The sequence below is a fragment of the Macrobrachium rosenbergii genome, chromosome 41 (genome assembly GCF_040412425.1).
Source record: "Macrobrachium rosenbergii isolate ZJJX-2024 chromosome 41, ASM4041242v1, whole genome shotgun sequence".
NCBI classification, from domain to species: domain Eukaryota; kingdom Metazoa; phylum Arthropoda; class Malacostraca; order Decapoda; family Palaemonidae; genus Macrobrachium; species Macrobrachium rosenbergii.
The window spans coordinates 8,278,316-8,292,858 of NC_089781.1; the positions used below are offsets into that span (position 1 = coordinate 8,278,316).

Consider the following 14,543-nt stretch of genomic DNA (forward strand, 5'->3'; position numbering starts at 1 on the left):
AAGTGGGAATAGGATAGGGATTAGTGTAGATGTACAGGCTGTGAATATGGGGCGGTTCTCTGAAATGTTTGGTCTGCAGAGAGGAAAAAAACGTACTTATGGGTTGACCCAGCAGTTTGAATAAAAGGTCTAAAATAGCCACGAGAAACAAAATCACATGAATAATGAAGGTAAGACGTAAGGAATATTTATGCAAGTGGGTTGGCATGCCGTTAACAAACTTGCTGTGAAGAACTTTCCGAGGAAGCAAGAACATTTTGAGCCCTTTCTGTTAAATACGACCATGACTACTGAACTGGGTGCCTGGTAGTCAATTGACTTTGTTTGGTCGAAACCAAGGTGGGGAGTAGCATGGAGATAGCTACCGTTGTTATTAATAATGTTATTTTAAATCTGGCGTTTTAAATTGTCTCGTACTTCATACGGAAGGGTTACGATTAAATCTATTTCATATTCCTGAGAGAGAGAGAGAGAGAGAGAGAGAGAGAGAGAGAGAGAGAGAGAGATATTCGTGAACCAATGTCTGTGTTACTGACGTTCTTATTTTGGGCAAATTTGATTTCATGGTCCCACGTTGGAGCCGTTTTAAAGGCAAGATTCACGATGACAACAACAACAGCAGCAGCAGTAACAACATCAACTGCATAACTTCTGAGAAGTATGACACGAGTCATCGTACAAAATACCTTATTTTTCCGTGTAAAATTCCGCACCTGGATGATACAGGAATATGCTCGCTTAAAATAGTCTTACGAATATAAGTATATAAAAAATTACGTCAATACATTACCGTAGTCAACAGAAAAGAAAATCTGTCAATTCCTGCAGTATTTAAAATGTCTGCCACTAATTTTCATCACTACATTGTTATTTAAATTTTATAATATACCCAATATAAAAACTGACGTAAAAGAGACTCTGTGAAGGACTGACTAATTCTATGGGAAATGACTGCATTGTTCCGAGGGAATTTGAACATAAACAATTTTATCCTTACTTGCATTTCACACCAATTGAGATTCTTCATCTTTGGACAAGCTAAAGCAAATGTTCACAGAAAGTCTTATATAATAACCGTTTAATTATTACCTGAAAGGGAACCGTTGCAGGTTCTGTGGCAGCTTAAGCCCAGGTGCAGCTAATAAAAGGTAAGTGAGAATTTCGTTCGATATTTAATAAAGAATCAAAGAGATACTCAGCCGGTTTGAAAGAAGGTGGGGCTGGTCGGGTCGTCTGGTGGGCTGGGCCCTGGGTGTGTCAAAATTTGATAGGACTAAAACTCATGTTTTAAGCTCATTTCAATCATTCCGTGTTGTTATATGCACCCTGCAATGCAGTTTGTTTCTAATGAAACCAAGGATTCTTATTTATCTCGTTTCATTTCGTTTGTATTCTGTGTGAAGCTCGCTGCTCGTAGCTCAGACTTTTGGCTTGGTATTCAATGCTACATTTACTATCATGGACTTATGGACCTACGTGGCATAGACGTGTTTCAGAATGACATAATGTGGTACACGAGAATCCAGATACAAAACCAAAAGTAGGTTAGGATTACTAGCGATGAGATAGGTCTTGATTATAAATTCAGTCGTCGGCTAGGCGATGCAAGGTACAAGGGTCAGGCTTGGACTACATTCCTTGGTTAGGTTAAAGCATTACGGTGCAATTCGGGCGCCTCATTTGTGAAAAAATCCTTCAACGACCCTCTTTATTTTGTAATATTTACCATGATGTTTTGTTACTGGGGCAAATAACTTCATCTGGACACACCCACCTTTAGGCTAGTATAGCTTAGCCTAGAATTTAAGCTATCATTGGCTACCGTGGATTTCTCAATGCAAAGGTTTTCCATTGAGAAGGAAAACTAAGAGGGAAGGGTAGTTTTTATTATGATAGGCCTAGTGGTTTTAGCTGGGTAGCCAAGGAGGTGTTTGAACTTTTTCCAGTACCCTATATCCTACATTGGCTTGGTCTTACTGCCTAGGCTAGACCTATGTCAGTTATCTTTCCTGCTTTACTAGACTAGGTGAAGTTAATTAAGGTAATTATAGACCACATAGTATGGCTTTTTCAATCCTTCTTATCCAGCTATGCTGTATTCAAGATGTGATAGGCTAGGCCTAATTAGCTATTAGGTTAGTAATTTTGCATTTATTTCTAATTTATTTTTATGTATATTTTTTGTAGCTCTGTATTGGTTTATCTTGAGGTATTTTAGGCTCAAGGTTATTTTTAAGGCTAATTTTTAATTTTCATCTTCATTGCCAGTTAAATCATTTTCCAGTTATAATTTCTCCACTCTTCCATTTTTTCCTTTCTTTTAAACCAGTAGTTCAGTACAAATTTCAAATTTATTTGGGTCTGTGTAATATTTCTTTAAATATTGGTGGTTAACCTATTACATCACCCCACAAAGCTTAAGAATAATGGGGTGTTTTGGGTGGGACAATTAAAGAAATGGTGAAATATAGGGCTACATTCTAACTTAAACAAGGATTCTGGAGCCTGACTGACTGTGGGTTCCTGGACTTGATCCAGGTGTCTGTAAATCATTTGGTGAAATACCGTACAGAAATGCATCCTAACCTTCTTTTACCTTGATCTAATGTAACCAGGAGTAATGGAGTTTTCCTGAATGGGGCCTTGCCTCCCCGCTCCCTTTCCCCTTCACCTAGGACTTCACCACCCAACCTGACTTGCATACCTTGGTGTTTTGTGGCCCTCTCTGTGCCTTCCTTGGAACTTGTTGTTATGCCCCACTTTTTTTTGTTAAACTTGGGTGTAGAATGGATCGACAGTTTCTGGCAGAAATTCATGTTAAATTTGTAAAAATAACCCCCAGAAACATCAGAACATATTTTACATGTAAACTCGTAAAGCTTCAGTTTCAGAACCTACCCACATCCAAATATAACCTAATATCGGAAGTCGTAAAAGTCACCATCGTACAAAGACTTGGCTGTTTCGTATTTAAAATAATTTGCTCCCACTAAATCTAGCCTAAATATTTTCAGGGCCTGCATACTGTACATCAAAGTACAGTTTTTTTTTTTTTTTTTTTTTTTTTTTTTTTTTTTTTTTTTTAATTCACTATTTAGAAGTAAGTTACTAATGAAGCTCCAGAGAACATCTATCACATAAAGACAAAGCCATGGCTGTAGTGAAAACCAAAAGAGAATTGTGAAAATCTTGAACTCAGATTAGTCAGTTAGGGAATTAGTATACGCATTTGTCAGTCATGTTTGTCATGTTGAACTTCTTCATGCCCAGCTTCCCAATCAATAGTCATCCTTCTTTAGGCTGTTCAGGCTTCATTATCCTTACATCAGTACATGTGTCAGATCTTTGTTGTGTTGAACTTCTTCATGCCATGCTTCCCAATCAAGAGTCATCCTTCTTTAGGTTGTTCAATTCTTCATTATCCTTACGTCAGTACATGTGTCAGATCTGTACTGTTGTCTTTAAGTGTATCTTTCTGTACTGTGGTCAAGACAGTTTCTTCAGTTTCTCTTCCTTGCTCAGTATTTAATTGTGTAGATTATAGATTATGTTTTGTCGATATAATTTAAATTTTTTTAGTTTCTTTTGTTTTTTACAGAGTTTTACTTTGAAGATCATACTTTTATTAATGTATATTGTGGACATCATGTAGTGACTTCACAATCAGCACAGTGTTAGAGGCTGAGGTCATAGTTTAGGGTCTTGTGAATTTGGTTAGTGTGATGTCAAAGCATATGTAGGGGACTTTTGAGGATACAAACATTGAGTAATATATCCTGAAACCCTTTGTTATAGGAAAACTTCCTATGGTTCAATGATGACGATTGATTAAAGTTGATAACTGAGACTTGAAGGGTCTACAGTGTCTCTTGATTATCAGTAAGGGTCAGCAGCGTATTGATTCCAGTCCGGAGGGGGGAAACAGTATCCTTATTATCAGTGGTAATCAACTATGTGTGGGTGAAAGAAGAGAATTAGCAGCATAGATATTATCATGAAGGTTGACAGCCTGGATAATAAATGAAGCTTAACAACATTAGATTTCAAAGAATATTAGTAAGTTTTGGAAAGTTTGTGAGAAATGAGATGTTTAGATAATTAACAAATAATGTACGGGTGATGTGTGGGTCAGTGAGTAGAAAAATTTTGAGGAAAAGGATATATCATTGTAGGTGGCACAGTAGTTGATTTCAGTCAGTAATGAAGAGCTATATTAGTAAACTGTTAAGAAAGTCAGTGCTCTTGTTAAACTATCACCTTATTACCTATATACTGTGAAACCTTTACTGAGCGTTTCATAACAGGTTCCATATCCAAGGAAGGATAATATCACTCTGCTGATGTCCTCCATACTTTGATAAATTTTTTCCTGCTTTTATTATATAATCTTGCTCGTGAGGTTAGTTGCAATTGTATGGCAGTACACTTTGGGTTTTTTCATTTTAGTTAACAAAAACTTTGGCTGTTTGCATGGATGGTGAAGGTTATGGAGAAAATTTTTGTGGCTGTTTGCATGGGTGGTGAAGGTTATGGAGAAAATTTTTGTGGCTGTTTGCATGGATGGTGAAGGTTATGGAGAAAATTTTCATGGTTATTTGTGTGGATGGTGAAGATTATGGAGAAAATTTTCATGGTTATTTGTGTGGATGGTGAAGGTTATGGAGAAAAATTTCATGGTTATTTGCATGGAAGGTGAAGGTTATGGAGAAAATTTACATGGTTATTTGTATGGAAGGTGAAGGTTATGGAGAATATTTTCATGGTTATTTGCATGGATGGTGAAGGTTATGGAGAAAATTCTCATCAGTTTCGGGAGCTTTAGGACTTACAGTAATTGGTTTAACCTTAAGGGCATATAACTGGGTGGTGATGTCATCCAGTGTCAACACTTGAAAATTACATTACGAGAAGCACGTGCTCTGAAATGGCAACACAATTATTTACTAGTAATTTATTTCCATATTTGGCAGCAATAATGCATTCAAGTCACTTCTGGTCTTGTGGTCCATAAAATTAAATCATGTTGGGTCCAGTTTGTACATTAATAATAAATATCAGATAGTATCACCTTAACTGCAGTATTGTGCCTGGTTAGTGATTACATGAGTGACCACTTTTAAACCTCGACTCCGGCTGCACTTATGTTCGTGATCATTTGTTGCAATAAGGGGTTAGTTTCCTCAACTCAAAAATTGATGCTTTGTAAGAAGGGTAACATCTTCTGGAGTGTCTTTCCCTTCCAGCCTGCCAACGTGAAGACCGTAGAAAGGAGGAATGTTGAGCCAAGTTTTGACACGTTGAATTGCCCATTAACATAGTTCCAAGCTCCTCGTACAAATGCTCACATTTTTTGTAGCTTTAATAGGCCTATGTCTTGTGCATCGCAGATTATATAACCATAGCAAATTATAGAAGCTAAAGTCAACTTCATTTTATATGTGAAAGGCTTACTTTTGGAATTTCAAACAGAGGTTTCCATGTTTGCAGTGATGGCAAGACCAATTTGACTTTTGTGTTTTGTATAATCATGTAGGTTACTGTTATTCCTTGTATTTTGTAATCAGTTGAAAGTAAAAAAATTGACGCCGAATTTTGAGTGACAAATAATATTGAGTTTTAAACTTATGACCAGAATTAAAGGTTAGTGTAAGGAATGATGCCTGGGAGAGACATTCATGGGAGGTAAACAGCAGCCAGAGAAATGACTAGAATAATGATTGGTAGAATGTTAATTTGTTCAAATAAACGGATAGCTGGGACACAACGGCCGGCTGTAGTGAGCCGGTAGGAGAGTGATGATCACATGGCAGTTTCTGTGGATCAGAGGAATAGTTCAGTCTTACAGCATACATAGACAAGACTTACAGCTTTGATAAATATTAGAAAATGCTGTTCAAAACAGAGGTTTATTCCCCGGGGGGCGGGGGACGCCGCTGGAATTGATTAACTTGGATGTAAAGAAGAAAAACTGTTAATTAGAAGAAATGTACTGCCTCGGTTACACTGACATTGTCATTGTAGGAACACAGTTAGATGTTACAGTACTCTGCCTGTCATAATGACAGTCTGGCTAACGACATAAGTTCTTGTTTGGTAGTGCATCAGATGGCTTTAGCAACTGGTTTACAGTTTTCAAAGTTGTGATGGAGGCCATACTCATGGGATTTGGATTTTGTATCCAGTCTGTTTTTAGACTTCAGACGTTTACTGTCCAGCAGTATAATTTTCTCAGAACTGTTGGCTTGAATATTAAAGAGATGTTCTTCCTCCCCAACTGAGAGAGAGAGAGAGAGAGAGAGAGAGAGAGAGAGAGAGAGAGAGAGAGAGAGAGAGAGCGCGCGCGCACCTGCCCTTCTTGATATATTGCCTTCAAAGTAGTGTGACAGAGATGGGGTTTCACGTACGATATCAATGACCTGAAGAATTCAGTCGATAGATAAGAAGTATGGCTTGGCTTTTGATTATTTTTCCAAGTGAATAGCAGAAATGGGAAAGGCGTCTTTCAGTTAAAATAGTTTTCCTCAAAAGGTCAGGGTTTAGTGTAGAAGCTGCATGCATGAGGATGAATTGAAGGGTGTGAATGACATTATATTTTCGAAGCAGCCTTTGCCGTTTCTTTAATTTCAAATGCAAAGTATTTTTTGGCCGAATTATTTAGGCTAATGTTGGCTTTTGCAGCTTTGAGGATTCAGAAGAAACGCTTGATTTGTGTTGCTTTCTTAGATTGGGAACAGTTTGCCGCGACATAATGTGTATTTTTATTTTGTAACTCAGTCATAGATGAGTCTAAGGCGAGCATTAATAGCATTAAGCAATCCGACGAGGCTCATAAAGTTTGTATTTCTCGGTACGGGGAGATTTAGTGAGACGAGATCGATTGGTCTACTCAGCAAAATAATGAAAAGAATAAGTAAGAGAATGAAACATTTTAGAACCTTGCTAGATATTCAGAAAGTGCCAATGTAATTCTGACAGCCACGGCATACATTGGGAGCGGATAGTAAATTTATATTTAATTATTACAGAAAGGAGAGAGATTTAAGAGTAAGAGATCGCATACCCGACTTTTTGGTCTTGTGGACAACACCAGAGAGTTTGAGGGATATCTAAGAACTTGAAACTTCAGCGGCAGTAACCGGGAAGTGCCCAAGTTGCCCATGATTAACCTTAATTCGTGACTATTGCGTTTTGCTCCTTTTACTCCTCCAAGATGTGTCCGCACCACGAAGAGCATCGCTGATTGCCGCCACCGGAAGTGTCTGTGGTTACTCGTTTGCAGTGGAAGAGTAATTGTTATTATTATTATTATTATTATTATTATTATTATTATTATTATTATTATTATTATTATTATTATTATTATTATTATTTTATTATTATTTTGAAATTAGAAGTACTGTTCTCTTCGAAGAATTGGATTGGACTATCGTACTAACATGACAAATCTCCCACACTTTTGTCATGCATACAAAAAAAAAAAAAAGAGGCAGCAGTTCTTATTATTCTCAAAAATTTTAGCAGGTCAGGATTTCAAACTGCAACTTTAAGAATTTAATCAATACAGTTTGAAACAAATGACATGGACTTTCTGTGGTTGCAACATGGACTTTCTTTGGTTGCAAGTTATAGCAAGAAATAGGGGTAAAACGTTGTCTAAAAATATTACAGTTTGACTAATTTTTATCGTGGTTCACATGTTTTTTGGAGGTAAAGAAGTTAGTTCTACGATGTCATATCTGTTCATTTTTTCAACTTCCCCTGCAAAATAATCGACGCAGTTACTTTTAATTAATCTTATTAATTATTAGAGAGTTCACCGATTAATGCTGTTATGCACCGTAGCATTTCTGACAACAAATGCTTCCAATACAAAGGTGATCATTATATATATACATATACATATATATATATCACACATTACCACAGGTGAAAAATAAGAAACGGGCTGTAGGTCCTGACCAGTTTCGACTTATTTCCAAGCCATTGAGGAAGGAAATAAAGTCGAAACTGGTCAGACCTACACCCCATTTCTTATTTTTCACCTGTGGTAATGTGTGATAAATGAATCACGTACAAAAGTGATAATAATTATACATATATATATATATATATATATATATATATATATATATATATATATATATATATATATATATATTGAAATTTTTATCACCGTGATTTATATACATTCATGAAGCTATAAATGTTGCTTAATATCCAATTCACGCTACTTCGGGAATATCCCCGATGGGGAATTATCACCGAAGGGGAATTTTTTAAGTGATAAATGGATCGGTACCGCCGGGTCTCGATCCTTCGACACGGTACCTTCCAGCGACTCCATTCGACGGTCACACCATTGGCTTACCGATCCATTTATCACTTAAAAAAATTCCCTTCGGTGATAATTCCCCGTCTGGGATATTCCTGAAGTAGCGTGAATTGATATTTGACATTTGTATCTTCATATCTTCATGAATATATATATATATATATATATATATATATATATATATATATATATATATATATATATATATATATATATATATATATATATATTAACAGTGCCTATTTACAGTATTTATGTTTTGCTTGAAAGGGTGCTGGGGGGCTCTTTTCGTTCTGCCGAGCTATTCCTTCAAAGGGGCGTTTTCTGTGAAGTGGGGAACGTGAAGTTTGGGATTTTCGATGACACACATGGATTCGCCGGATGTAGGCGTCTGTTGGGAGCATCTGTTAGTTGCAAATCATCGTTTTGGCAAAGCTAAAGATTTCGACGGTGAATATAAGAAGGAAAGGTTGATAATATATTAAGTGTTGCGTTGTACCCGTAAGTTTTGCCTTAAAATAGTCAGTTAATTGCTTATGTACAGGAAACAATCACTAGCATATCTCACCGCATAAATGGTCTGGATTTTTTTTTAGTTAATTCATAATTATCCTGTACCCCAAGAAGAAAATTCATGCGGGATCAAATTTAAAGATCTTGCTGATAAAAAATCTGTTATATCATTTGGGGCTGGTATTTAATTTAAAGTTGCTCGTTATTAGATCAACCAGGATACTGCAACCGGTCTCTAAAGTATCCTGGAACGCCAGGGACTCTTGTCGGAAAGTTTGACTGCAAGATGTTGAAAGATGCCGGAAAAAGTGCTCATGCAAGGCCAGATTATTTTCAAGATTTTTTGACTGCAATTCTTGGAGAGTCAGACAAAGCCTTGCCAGGAGGGGGTTAGTGCCGTTAGTATACCTCACGCAGTTCACAGAAGGCATTACTTAAGGTTCTTTGCAGCGTCCCTTTGACCCCTAGCTGACACCTCTTTCATTCCTTTTACTATACCCCCGTTCATATTCTCTTTCTTCCATCTTACATTCCACGTCTCCTAACAATTATTTCAACATTATTTTCAGCTCTGAATGACCTCATAGGTCCCAGCGCTTGGCGTTTGGCCTAAATATTATATTCCAGTTCCAATTCCAAACAAAACCTTTGCGTTAGCTTTTTATATTTAGATAGTGGAGCTATTTTTAATATATTTTTGACTGTCATTTCTTCTTAGATTTTGTAACTCTTACCTGTAATTGGCTGTATGAATTATCTCTGTGGGGAATGTGAACTCTTCAGTCCGTTTGAACAGTAATAGCATCCTTCTCTTTTCCCTAATGAAAATCATCCCTCTGCTTTTTGACACCCCAGGAACTAGATTCATTGCATTTTCACCTGAGGATAGCTGTTTTTGCAGCTGTGTTTACTAAGCCCTTCAAGTTCGCTTAGGATAAATACAGTGAAAGTGAGTGCAGAAGGAAGTTATTTAAAATTTTCCCCAGTGAGTTTGCGAGTTGATGCAGAGTTGAAATCCATAATCTAAACTACGAGTGTTTTTGACGAGGTATTTTCCGTCAGTTTTTTCGAAATTGATTTTGGCCGGACTTCGAGCACTTGACCACATTGCAGCAGTCTGGATTTTCATAGCCAGTCGTCTGCAGTGCCAGACGTATGGAAGATGTTGCAGCCCTCTTTAAAGGTTGAGAAGGGAAGGTTTCATAGAAATAAAATGTTAGCCTTTCACTGTATTGTCTTTTTTTTACGGTTGACAGGATAGTTTGTCGAATGTTTGTCCGTCTTACGGGTGGTTTGTCATGTATAGGTCATGGCGTGTAGGGCGGGGCAGTTCAGACGCTTTGCTTGGCAAGCATCGTGCTTATTGCCAGAGGCCGTCGAACTCTGCTGTTTCGATTATAGTTGTTTCCTTATAATTCTTTCTTGGAGGCAGTCCTTACTCTGGATGAGTTATAAAACTCATTACCTGGCGGGTAATTTATCATTGGTTAAATCTGCATTTATTTAAAAAGACGAATATTTCTTTTTAATTTTATTGCGAGCGACGTCTTCGTTGTTGGCGGCGGCGGCGGCAAGGAATGAGGGAGGCGGTGGTGGTGTTTTGGGACCGGCGGACCGGTGGTAGTAGCGCGGGGCGGGCAGTGTTGAGTCAGCCGTGGTGGAAGGTGTAACGCGATTCGTCAATCGTGGTGCTGCTTGCAGCGCCGTCCTTCCACTGCCACTCTTACAAACACAATATATGAGGATACTTAACGTGTGCCTATAGTCTCGAAAGTGTGGTGTGAGGGTGCAGGAGTCCCGTGCCGTTTGTGTGTGTATTAGTTTGTGTTTTAGGATTTTGGTGTTTGTGTGGAGTGTGTGGGTGGGTGAGGAGCCCTTCTCTCGCCCGCAGTTACCGCCGCACCAACCAACCCTCCCCTCCACGCCCACCTCCCTACTACTACTACTATTACTGTCGTCTATACACCAACTAGTGCCGGATTCAAACCTGTTAGGTTATCCTCTGTTGTCCGTTACGGTGAACTAAGGTAAGACGCCTTATTGGTCATTGAAATTGAGATTATTTTTATTCAAGTTGAATGAAATGACCTTTTAAGTTCGTTACCACCGGCTTCTTCTGTAACTAACTGACGCTAGTCGGTTCAGTCTTATTATTGATGCATGAGAATCTCAAAGTTTTGCCCTTACGTATGTTTTTTCATCTTTCCATATATGAAATGTTTGAGACAGATCCACCCATCCTGGATCTCTGTTGTGTATTAATATTTGTATCAGTTCTTGATTTTTTGCAATAAGGCTTTATAAGTTTTGTATTAGAGATTAGGTATCCATGTATCCAGGATATCTTTTTTAATATATAAATCTGTTCTTAATTTTGAAAATTATGATTCATGGCTGGTCATTTATATACTATGTAATTTATGTAAGATGCAGTATTTTAGTAATCTACCTTTATAATGAAATCTAGAGTGTAACATATTTTAGGATTACTCGGACATGGAATAAAATAAGATGTGTGGCGTTTTTAAGTTAAAATTGTCAATTTTGTTTGCAGCAAGTGCATGCCTCGTTGTTGCATGTGAAAGCATTATGATAGTGTGTAAGTTAATATCACCAAATATGCTTGTTTTATACAAGTTCAAGTAGTTTTTACCTTTTACTCTCACTTCCACAACGCTAGTAAATGTAATGAGCAATTTTTGTATATAAATTGTCTGTTTCATTGCAGTTGAGAAATAAATGTGTTGTTACATTAAATGAAAATAAGCTTACGGCCTGTTTTGTCATTTTCCCTAAGCTCCTTGTGGGTTGCTTCGGTAACCACGACTTTTGCAACCGATGCTCTGGGACATGGACTCCGTTCGCTGCACCGAGAATAGTTTAATGCCACACCCCCTTTCTCTCTCTCTCTCTCTCTCTCTCTCTCTCTCTCTCTCTCTCTCTCTCTCTCTCTCTCTCGGCTGTACTTTGAGAAGTCTGAATATCCTTTCTTCACTTGTGGACTCTTTGAGTATCAGTAAATAAGAGGTACCGTGAAACATTATTATTATTGGCAATGATTAATTTAGTTATCTTTGTTAAGAGCGTTTGAAAACCTCAATAGATGAATCGCTTCTTTCAGTTCTTATATTTTATTTATAGTTTTTATGAAGATATCTGCCGTCGACAATGGATGAGAAATTAATATATTTTGTAGGTTCACGAATACTGCTGTAGATTACTCGGTTACAATGTTAAATTGAAAACTTTAGGTTATGCCCAACTTTTATTATATGAAATGTATTAAGCAGATTTTATTCTGTAATTTCAAAGTATCTGTTTATAACGAATATATATATCCATTCAGGGTCTTCAATATTTATCAGTTTAAACCACATTCACTTGGCTTCGTATATATTGAAGGCAATCGTGCACTGGACTGTGGGTCTGGGAAAGATCTCTCTCTCTCTCTCTCTCTCTCTCTCTCTCTCTCTCTCTCTCTCTCTCTCACACACACACACAAAATTTATATATACTATTAAAAAAGGCTAGATGTTGGGTCTAAGAGAAATCTAAGAAAATCTGGATAATATTACGGTAAAAAATGGAGGTACAAAAGTGCATGTAGTAAATACAATGAGACACCGGAGTTCTGACTGATGGAAAAGGAATATGACAGACCGGATATTATGTGTAGTGAAAAGGACACTTTATTAAGAATAAATAGGCAATATTTTCGTACTTTATGGATACTTGCACGCATCTGTGTAAACACGAGCCTAGACTAACAGAGACTGTCCAGTGTACTACCAAATCATTTGGCAAAACTGCAGGGTTCAAACAACATGCAGCCAAATTAAAAATGAAGAAATCCTCAGGGGACAGCCTCTCCCTTCCAAGTTAAGCACCTTTGGCTAGCTATTAAAGCAGGATTTGAAGAGAAAATGTCTGTTTTGAAAACTTCGAAAATATGCATTTGAGAACGTAAAGCGTAAATACACGAATAAGTATTGATTAACAGAGCTAAGACTCAACAAGAACACTGGAAAAAGTGTTTTCAAGGAGCCGAAGGACTGGGAAAAAATAAGACATTTAAAAATAAGAACATTGGAAAAAGTGTTTTCAAGTAGCCCAAGAACTGGGAAAAAAATAACACATTTAATATTAGACATTTCTATTCAAGAACAGTTACTCGCTCAGAGGAGCGAGTTATCCGAGAATTTTATAGACTTAAAGAATAATAAATGGGGCCCGCCAGAGGGCCCAAATGAGATTCCCCCAAAAAATCAGGTTTAAGATAATGATCATCCTCTCCCAATCAGGATGAAACTCATCAAACGACTCTCTCTCTCTCTCTCTCTCTCTCTCTCTCTCTCTCTCTCTCTCTCTCTCTCTCTCTCTCTCTCTCTCTCTCTCTCTCTCTCTCTCTCTGCACATATACATGTGTGAATGGTAGTTGTGTATTGTAAGGTTATGAAATATGTAATTTTTTTCTGTGAACGAAAGTACACATATTTACGGATCAGCTTTTCCCTGTGTACAAAGTGTATATGCAAGATGCACGATCTTCAAGAATGAAATGAAAAGTGTAGGGGCCCAGCTCTTCTGTCATTTCAACACATTTTCAACGCACAATGAAAAAAAACAACAAGTCGCGATAGTTGCGTTGAAGTCAAACGAAGGAGCCATAACTAAATACGGTTAAGAAATAACAAACACCATTCGAAACAAGCCTAAAATGTTTAAACAGTTGAGAAGAGACACTTTGCATAAGTTTTTGTTAAAGAGATCTATGCACAGTTATAACAGAATCTGTAATTTGTGCATGTTAATCTGTAGTCATTTTTAGTTTTCTGTAAAAGAAAACTACTGAGATCGCTATTTGCCTGTCCGTCCGCACTTTTTTTCTGTCCTCCCTCAGATCTTAAAAACTAATGAGGCTAGAGGGCTGCAAATTGGTATGTTAATCATACACCCTCCAATCATCAAACATACCAAGTTGCAGCCCTCTAGCCTCAGTAGTTTTTATTTTATTTAGGGTTAAAGTTAGCCATGATCGTGCGTCTGGCACCGCTGCAGGTGCCAACAACACAGGCCACCACCGGGTCGTGGATGAAAGTTTCATGGGCTGTGGCTAAGAGTTTCATACGGCATTATACGCTATACAGAAAACTCGACTGCACCGAAGAAATTTAGGCGCATTTTTTTTACTTATGTTGCAACGAATAAAAAAATAGCTTTAAAAAATTGTATACATGATTTCATATCATGTACTCTGAAATTCTCGTTGTTGAAGAAGGCAAAAGATGCTTTAGTGTGAAGGATATAAAATGTGTGTGAAGCAATCCAAGCGTGTTCTGTGTGTGGGGGTGTACTTATTCAAGTTAATTGAAGTCAATACTAGTTGCATACTGGGCCACAGATGTTTAGATTAAGCAGATAAGATGTCTACTGGAGTATTTCCCATCTCTTCTTGTTGAGAGTGTGACGTTAAAGGGTATTGCTTTTAATAGTGGTAGCAGTTTTCAAGACATACACATGTAGAGACACAAGCTCTTTTATGTGAATATACGGGTAAAAATACATTTGTATATTGTATATTCGTCACTCTCAATAGTACTTTCTAATTGTAGCTAGTCTTTCGTCCCTACATTCGAGTGACTTGTCTGAAGAGACACTGTTCCGAGATTTGAGCTCTACTTTTTTGCTTACAGTAAAG

General features: G+C 37.4%; 1 protein-coding gene across 43 annotated transcripts in view; it reads left to right on the forward strand.

Moving 5' to 3' along the window:
* hts (adducin 1-like protein hts) overlaps positions 1-14,543 on the forward strand; it is a 186,229-nt gene that overhangs the window by 6,387 nt on the left and 165,299 nt on the right. For 15 of the 43 annotated variants that reach the window (XM_067083858.1, XM_067083851.1, XM_067083862.1 and 12 more), the window contains exon 1: positions 996-1,148. The exons of 4 other annotated variants lie outside the window; for them this stretch is intronic. The gene's annotated coding sequence lies outside the window, so the exon portion shown is untranslated. Of the gene's footprint in view, positions 1-989; positions 1,149-10,169; positions 10,873-14,543 lie in introns of those variants that run through there. 24 more of the 43 variants (XM_067083873.1, XM_067083864.1, XM_067083878.1 and 21 more) reach the window with 12 other exon arrangements.